This window comes from Myotis brandtii, unplaced genomic scaffold, assembly GCF_000412655.1.
Source record: "Myotis brandtii unplaced genomic scaffold, ASM41265v1 scaffold390, whole genome shotgun sequence".
NCBI classification, from domain to species: Eukaryota; Metazoa; Chordata; class Mammalia; order Chiroptera; family Vespertilionidae; genus Myotis; species Myotis brandtii.
In genome coordinates this window covers 284,653-293,150 of record NW_005364954.1, presented here as the reverse complement: position 1 = coordinate 293,150, position 8,498 = coordinate 284,653, and the positions used below count along the sequence as shown (strand labels likewise).

Here is an 8,498-nt window from a genome sequence, read left to right as displayed (position 1 = left end):
GGGGGGCAGCAGGGTGAGGTGGGGGCTGTCACCACTGAGTGTCCACCCAGCTATGAAGCCTGTAGGGCCTGGGTTTGAGACCGGGGGCGGCCACTGGTGAGCTGTGTGTCTTGGGTGAAGTGACATCACCTCTCTGAGTGTCGACGGCCTCACCTGAAAGCGGACGTGGTAACAGCACTCACCTCCTGGGTTGTCCCGAGGATTCACAGAGGTAACACCGTGCTGCTCGTTGAGCATTTGCTCGGGCTGAGAGTTCGTGGGGAGGACGCATGCTGTTCCCACCACAAACCTGCACGCAGCACGCACTGTGCGCCCCTCACTCACGCACTGGAGCCTGAGGAGGTGGCGGTCCTCACCTGAAAGCGGACGTGGTAACAGCACTCACCTCGTGGGTTGTCCCGAGGATTCACAGACGTAACGCCGTGCTGCTCGTCGAGCATTTGCTCGGGCTGAGAGTTCGTGGGGAGGATGCGTGCTGTTCCCACCGCAAACCCGCACGCAGCACACACTGCTCCCCTCACTCACGCACTGGAGCCTGAGGAGTGGCGGCTCAAAATGCTGACACACCGAGCTCAAAAGGTTCGCCATCACTGACGTAGTATGTTCCCTGGCACATGGTAGATGCCAAATAAATGTTAGTTGGGTGAATGAATGAATAAATGAATGAATGAACGAACGAACCCACACTAACAGTGTTAACATTTTGGTGCACAAAATTCCAGACATGTTTCCATGCACGTATAGCCCACATTCATGTTTTTCACTTACAGGAGCTTTTACCAGACGCGTGATTGCATGGTCGGTTTCATGTCTTCACGTGCTGTGAGCACCGCTCCGGGGCAATAACTATAAAGTTCCTCAGCCTGGTTGTCACGGCCGTGCAGGGCTCTGCCGCTGGACGGACTGACCGTCGGCATTTCAGCGCGGCTCTGGTTTTGACATCTGGGCTGATCTCATGCTGTGGCTTCCGTCCCACACACAGCAGCAGGCGCCCGGGCAGCGTGTCTCTCCCCACGCGGCTGTTTGTCAGGACCGATTTTAAACGGGTCTGAACAGAACAGAGCGGGGAGTGGTGACGATGACGTCCGAGTTTCTGGTGACAGAAAGACAGGCCTTTCTTGCCTCCGGGGGTGTCTCACTGACCTGGTTCTCTGTGCTCCGCCTCCTCTGAGAAGCGTCCCCGTGAATGCAACAGAAATGCACTAGCTACATCCGCCCCGTGGGCAGGGTGACCGGCTCTCCAAGCCCAACACCTGGCCTGGCGGGGGGCAGCAGGGTGAGGTGGGGGCTGTCACCACTGAGTGTCCACCCAGCTATGAAGCCTGTAGGGCCTGGGTTTGAGACCGGGGGCGGCCACTGGTGAGCTGTGTGTCTTGGGTGAAGTGACATCACCTCTCTGAGTGTCGACGGCCTCACCTGAAAGCGGACGTGGTAACAGCACTCACCTCCTGGGTTGTCCCGAGGATTCACAGAGGTAACACCGTGCTGCTCGTTGAGCATTTGCTCGGGCTGAGAGTTCGTGGGGAGGACGCATGCTGTTCCCACCACAAACCTGCACGCAGCACGCACTGTGCGCCCCTCACTCACGCACTGGAGCCTGAGGAGGTGGCGGTGCCGGGGCCTCCATCAGGAGCTGAGACACGCGCCCCTGGGTCTGGTGCTCACTCTGCAAAGAGACACCATCACCCCCGTGGTGGGGCTCGCGCCCTCAGGGTCGAGAAGGCACTTAGACCAGGAGACCAGAGATGGAGCCGGGTCCCCATGAGCTCCTGACGTCACCCCGAGCTGTGAGCCTCGGTGTCCCCATCCGTAGGCCAAGGTAGGATGGCCTTGTCCACGAGGCCCTCCAGGCTCTCGGGGCCCAGAAATGCTCACTACGGGTACCTCCCCAGCATCTGGCAGCTGCCCCCAATCCCGGAGACCAGAGATGGAGCCGGGTCCCCATGAGCTCCTGATGTCACCCCGATTTGTGAGCCTCGGTGTCCCCATCCGTAGGCCAAGATAGGATGGCCTTGTCCACGAGCCTTCCAGGCTCTCGGGCCCAGAAATGCTCACTACAGGTACCTCCCCAGCATCTGGCAGCTGCCCCCAATCCCACCCACAGGCCTATGAGCTAGGGATGGGCTCTGCATTCTCAAGTGGTAAAAAACAATACAAAGAATAATAGTTCCATGACAGGAAAAATGATGTCAAATGCACATTTGTATCTATCAATAAAGTTTTACTGGAGCACAGCCTTGCTCACTCATTTACATGTTACCTATGGCAACTTCCAGCGGCAATGGCACAGTTGAATAGTTGCCATGGAGACTGTCTGGCCTGCCACACCTAAGAGATTAGATAGATAGATAGATAGATAGATAGATAGATAGATAGATACAACACCTAAGATATATAGATAGATGATAGATAGGTAGATAGATAGATAGATAGATAGATAGATAGATAGATAGATAGATAGATTTTCTTAAAAAATCCTTACCCCTAAGGATATTTTTTCCATTGATTTTTAGAGAGAGTAGAAGGGAGTGGAGAGATAGAGATAGATAGAGAGAGAGAAAAAGAGAGAAACATCAATGTGAGAGAGACACATGATTGATAGCCTTGTATTAGCCGCAGCTGGGGCTGGAGATAGAACCTCAAAACCCAGGTAACTGCCCTTGACCAGGATTCGAACCTAAGACCCTTTGTGCCATTGCTCCACCCACTGAGCCCACCGGCCAGGGCTTAAGATACTTATCGTCTGTCTCTTTAAGAAAAAGCTGTATCTCCCTGATCTAGCGTTGTCTTTTCAGATTACTCACAGTCTTCGGAATATTTCACATTTGTCTTTCTTTCTCCACAGGTCGCTGCCTCTGAAGATCAGGACTCTTTAGAAAACAGAAGAAAAGGCATGGAGAATTCCTCCCGCTCGGCCCCGCTACAGGCAGACAGCCCACTGCCCAGGGGCCTGCAGGGTTTTCCCGGGGCCAGGGTCTGCCGTGTGCAACTGGGCTCACTGCCACCCCCCTGCCCTGCCATGCTTACCCTGCAGAGATGTAGCAGCTCCGACCAGTGCTCAGTGGTTAGAGCGCCGGCCCAAGCACAGAAGGGTCTCAGGTTCAATTCCCGGTCAAGGGCACGCACCTGGGTTTCAGGTTCATCCCTGGCCCTGGTCAGGTCACGTGCAGGAGGCAACCAATCAATGTATCTCTCTCACGTGGATGTCTCCCTCTCTCTCTCTTCCCACCCCTCTCCCTCCTCCCTTCTACTCTTTCTAAATAAAACCAATGGGAAAAAATATCCTCAGGTGAGGATTAACAACAATAAAAATTAAAAAAAAAAGGAGATCTAGTAAAAAAACGCATTAGGGTTGAGGATCAAACCTGAAACCCAGGTAACTGCCCTTGACCAGGATTCGAACCTAAGACCCTTTGTGCCATTGCTCCACCCACTGAGCCCACCGGCCAGGGCTTAAGATACTTATCGTCTGTCTCTTTAAGAAAAAGCTGTATCTCCCTGATCTAGCGTTGTCTTTTCAGATTACTCACAGTCTTCGGAATATTTCACATTTGTCTTTCTTTCTCCACAGGTCGCTGCCTCTGAAGATCAGGACTCTTTAGAAAACAGAAGAAAAGGCATGGAGAATTCCTCCCGCTCGGCCCCGCTACAGGCAGACAGCCCACTGCCCAGGGGCCTGCAGGGTTTTCCCGGGGCCAGGGTCTGCCATGTGCAACTGGGCTCAGTGCCACCCCTCTGCCCTGACATGCTTACCCTGCAGAGATGTAGCAGCTCCGACCGGTGCTCAGTGGTTAGAGCGCCGGCCCAAGCACAGAAGGGTCTCAGGTTCAATTCCCGGTCAAGGGCACGCACCTGGGTTTCAGGTTCATCCCTGGCCCTGGTCAGGTCACGTGCAGGAGGCAACCAATCAATGTATCTCTCTCACGTGGATGTCTCCCTCTCTCTCTCTTCCCACCCCTCTCCCTCCTCCCTTCTACTCTTTCTAAATAAAACCAATGGGAAAAAATATCCTCAGGTGAGGATTAACAACAATAAAAATTAAAAAAAAAGGAGATCTAGTAAGAAAACGAATTTCTGAAACAGGCCCGGAACGTGTCAGAGAAGAGAAACCTGCTCAGTGCTCCGTGGCTAAGCACACAGGCTCGGGATCAGACAGATCTGAGTTCCCCACCCCTTTTTCTTTGTTTCCAGCGGGGTGACCGTGGACACGTTACACGACCTCTCTGAGAATCCGTTTGTCTATTGGGAAATGGTGTCTCCCTGTATTAGTCTGCTAAAGCTGCCCCAACAAAGTTCTAGAGACTGGGAGAGTGAAACAACCGAAATTTACCTTCTCACCATCCTGGCGGCTGGAAGTCCAAGCTCCAGGTGTCGGCAGGGTTGGTTTCCTCTGAGGCCTCTCTGGCTGGTAGATGGCCATCTCCCCCTGCTCTCCATGGCTTTCCTCTGTACCTGTTTGGGTGCTCACCTCCTCCTCTTGTAAGAACACCAGTCAGGTCAGAGCAGGGCCCACCGGTGACCTCGTTTTAACGTCATCACCTCTCTTAAAGACCCTCTCCCCCATACAGTCACATGCTGAGGTCTTGGCGGTTAGGATGTCAACACGTGAATCTGGAGGGGGACACGGTTTAGCCCATAGCACCATCCCGTGGGAGGCCTGAGAGATGCCGGGAATGTGTAATGCTTCCGGAATGGGAGGAGCCTTTAGTAAATATTCTTTTCATTAGAAGGGACTTCCTTTTAGGGTTGGAGGGTCTCGTTAGTAGCTTCTGAGCAGCCCGTTCTCCGTGTTGTTATTGTTGATTTGTGTATTAATTAGGACATTTTTTCACCTTTTCTCAAGTCCCCTCGAAGGCGCTGGTGGCACAGGGCACTGCGGCTTCCTAGCCTGACAGAATTTGGTAGAAGCACACAGGGCAGAGAACAGAACCTGGCACATAGTAGGCATTCAACACCTTTGTGTTGGGTAAGCCCATGAAAGGACTGCCTCTCCCTAACATTACACTAGCATGCAAATTGCACGAGGGCAGAGGCATTTCCTGTCTCTGTCGCTGCTCTATTCTGGTCCCTACAGTTTCTGGCGCATAGTAGGTGCTCAGTCAATTTTTGTTGAATGAAATAAATGAACTAGTTAGAGCAGCCATTTTTCCTTTCCTTCCCTTAAGCAACTCTTCAGCACATACCACAGGGATTCGGACACGGGACGCAGCATATGTTTACTGAACACCTACTGTGTGCTGGATGCTTCCTCATTCATGGTAGCCTTTCCTCTTTTCTGCCCTAGTTCCACCATCACACCGTCCCATGGGGTGGATTTTGTGCTGGAAGGAAAATGAAGTCTCAGGCAGGTCAGCCACTTCACTACGCTGAGCTTTGATACCTCCTCTGCCAGATGGAAAGGGCCCGGCAGAAAGTAGGTGCTCAATAAATAGTACTTTCCCTCCCCTCCCCCCCCACCCCCTAGAGGGTGGGAGTAATTCTCCCTGTGTTAGCCCTGGGGTCCACGGCTTGCGTCTGGGACTTCCAAGGGGAAGGAAGAGAAGGGGGGAGACCAGAGAAGAGCAGGAGGAAGAGGAAGTGAGAAGGAGCCGCCACCCAGGCAGAGCCCGCCCTGAGCATGTGAGCTTTTGGGGAACGTGCAGCTGCTTTCACTGGGCCTAACTCGGGGATGGGTCAGGACTCGGCCCCCAGCCCTCGCGGCAGCAGGGTCACAGGTGGCGGGGGAGCCATGCCCGGGACAGATGTGAGAGCTGCCGGAGCTCCGGGCCTGGAGGATGCGCCGGTCACCCAGGGCCCGGAGCTCAATGGGCCCTTTCTCTCCCCATAACAAGCACATCCCTTGTTTGTCCTTTGTTTGTGTGCTTGCTTCCCAGGCTGTTTCTCTTCTGCTTTTCCTCCCACGGGGCTCAGCCTGGGGCAGGCACCTCCAGGGGTGCTGGGCTCCCAGCATTTCCAGAGTATCGCCCCTCTCTCCCCAGGCTGGGGCCACACAACGTGGGGAGACAAAACTCCTCACCCGGGGGGACTGCCCATCAGGACCTGCTCGCCAAGGCCCAGGCGCCGTGCCGGGGTTGGCACGCATCCCCCCCGCCAGCCCCACTGGCAGGACACAATCGGCCACCTGGACAGAGCATGTCATCACCTGCTTCAAACTCTTCAAGGCCCAGCTCTGGCTGCCAGAGGAGGAGCTTGAGGCACAGAGCTCAGCGCCTTCGCAGCCGCAGTGGCTGGATTGGAATCCAGGCCTTGGGTGAGGGCCCAGATTCAGCCTCTGCACAGCCCGTTCAGCTCCCAGCTCCCCATCGTCCTTCATTCACCGTCACTCCCCCGACACGTGCCTGCTCCCAGCTCCCCAGGAGTGCTCCCTCCGCCATAAAACCACCTCCCTCCACGCGTGGGCATGGTCAGGACGCAGGGATTTCCTGGGAGCAAGCCCTCAGACCTCCTTTGGCCAGTAGACCCCAGCTGTCCACGTGGCCTCATCCACAGAAGAAGGTCTCAGGGGGATGCTAGTGCTGTTCCCATTCTACAGGTGGGGCCACTGAGGAACAGGAGCCATGGGTCACCCCCACCCAAGGCGGCAGGCTGCTGGGCCTGAGGGCGGGTCTGGGTCTCGGCTCCTGTTGACAGATCCCCCCACTAGAGTCCAGCTGGACGAGGCAGTGCCGGGAGGGACAGGCAGAGGCCAGTCCTAAGGCCAGGTTTGGGACGGCCGGGACCGAAGGAAGGCGGGCATGAGGGAGCGCTGGTGTGCTGGGCTGGCAGGAGCCCCCCAGCAGCACCTACCCCCTCCTGTCTCAGTTCCCTCCCCAAACTCACACGCTGAGCATCCCCGAGTAGCTCAGACACCGCAGGTCATCCTGCAAGGGGCATGGAGGGGTTGGCATGGCCCAGGCTGCGGCCCCGGCTAGAAACTGTCCTCTGCTCATCTCTGGAGTCCCCTTCTCAGACTTCCACCCGGGCCCGGCTCCCTGGCTCCCACCAGCTTCCTCCCACGCTGTCTCCCCAGCACCTGCTGCCCCCGCCACGGCACCGGGCTGTTGGCTCCCGCTCCCTGGGGTGTGCGAGACACGAGGCCTCCAGCTAAAGGCAGACTCCCCCCAGCCCGGGCGGCCCCTGTCCTTGGCCACGCCCTGAGGGCTCCCCAGACTCAGAGATGGTGCTGGAAGCAAACCTTCAGCCAGGCAGGGTCTCCCCCAAATGCCGAGAGATCTGGAGTGGGGGAGGGGCGCGGAGAGGGTGGAGGATATGTGCGAGGAGGGGCCCTGACTGGGGGGCAGCCCTAGGACCTCTGCTTGGTGTCCTGGGGGTCCCTGGACGGGTCCTGGGCCTTGTGGGGCCCGGTGTGCCCTGTGGGAGGAGGCAGGCTCCCTCTGTCCCCTTTGCCCAGACCACCCTCTGGGGGTGGGCGCTGGGCCTCTGTCACCTCTCATCCCTAGGGCCTGGCCATCTGGGCACGGTCCTCTGAGGGCCGGCTTTCGCTGGCATCGTGGGGTACTGGCGAAAGGCGAAGACACAGCCTCACCCTCTCCATATTTCGGATAATGAAGTCCAGCCGGGAATGGAGTGGCTGGCCGAGTTCCTGCAGCCGGGAGGAATTCCACCGCAGGGTCAGGCTGACTCCTTCCACACTCGGAGCAAGTGGAGAAACACCGCCATGCGCCAGCACTCAGCGGGCCCTCGCGGGCAGGAAGCTCGGCCTGAGCCCTGGCTTCCCGAGGGAGGACCCATCCTGTAATAAAATGTGTTCGGACAGCCGGCTGGCCAGTGCGGCTCACGAGCCAGGAGGTCACGGTTTGATTCCTGGCCAGGGCACATGCCCGGGGGCGTACATGAGGCAGCCAATCAATGTTTCTCTCTCTCCCTTCCTCTCTCTCTAAAATAAATAAAAACATAAAAAATTTAAAAGCCCAGCAGGCATGGCTCAGTGGTTGAGCATGGGCCTATGAACCAGGAGGTCGCGGTTCGATTCCCGGTCAGGGCGCATGCCTGGGTTGCAGGTTCGATCCCAGTGTGGGGCATGCAGGAGGCAGCCGATCCATGATTCTCTCTCATCATTGATGTTTCAGTCTCTCTCCCCCTCTCTTTCCTCTCTGAAATCAATAATATATGTATTTTTTAAGTGAAAAACTGCATACGGACCATGGAATAAACTTCCTATTTCTCTAAGGAACGATTGCATTTCAGGGATGAAACTGTATCTTGGTAACACAGAGAGGCCGGGAATGCAGCCCCCGCTGGCGAGGACCGGAAGGCGTGTCTTCTCCCCGTGTTTGTTTCCATCCCGTCTGGGATCGAAAGTGCTTCAAGGAACAGGCCCGCGGCGGGCGCTCGTGTTTTCCCACGCAGCTGGCCGCTGACAGCAGCTTGGCTGCGAGCACAGCACCCCGTAGGCCCCCCTCCGCGGCTCCCTCATAAATCCCAGGGAGCCAGTATTTCTGGAAGGCTCTGATCTTGATCTTGTCCTCACTCTTTTGGAATTAGACTTAAGTTAGGAA

At 56.3% G+C, this 8,498-nt stretch overlaps 1 long non-coding RNA gene across 1 annotated transcript in view; it reads left to right on the top strand.

The window, feature by feature from the left end:
• The first annotated feature begins 6,106 nt into the window (after positions 1-6,106).
• LOC102245143 overlaps positions 6,107-8,498 on the top strand; it is an 11,834-nt gene continuing 9,442 nt past the window's right edge. Inside the window, exon 1 of the long non-coding RNA XR_313961.2 lies at positions 6,107-6,250. This is a non-coding gene — a long non-coding RNA (uncharacterized LOC102245143). The remainder of the gene's footprint in view (positions 6,251-8,498) is intronic.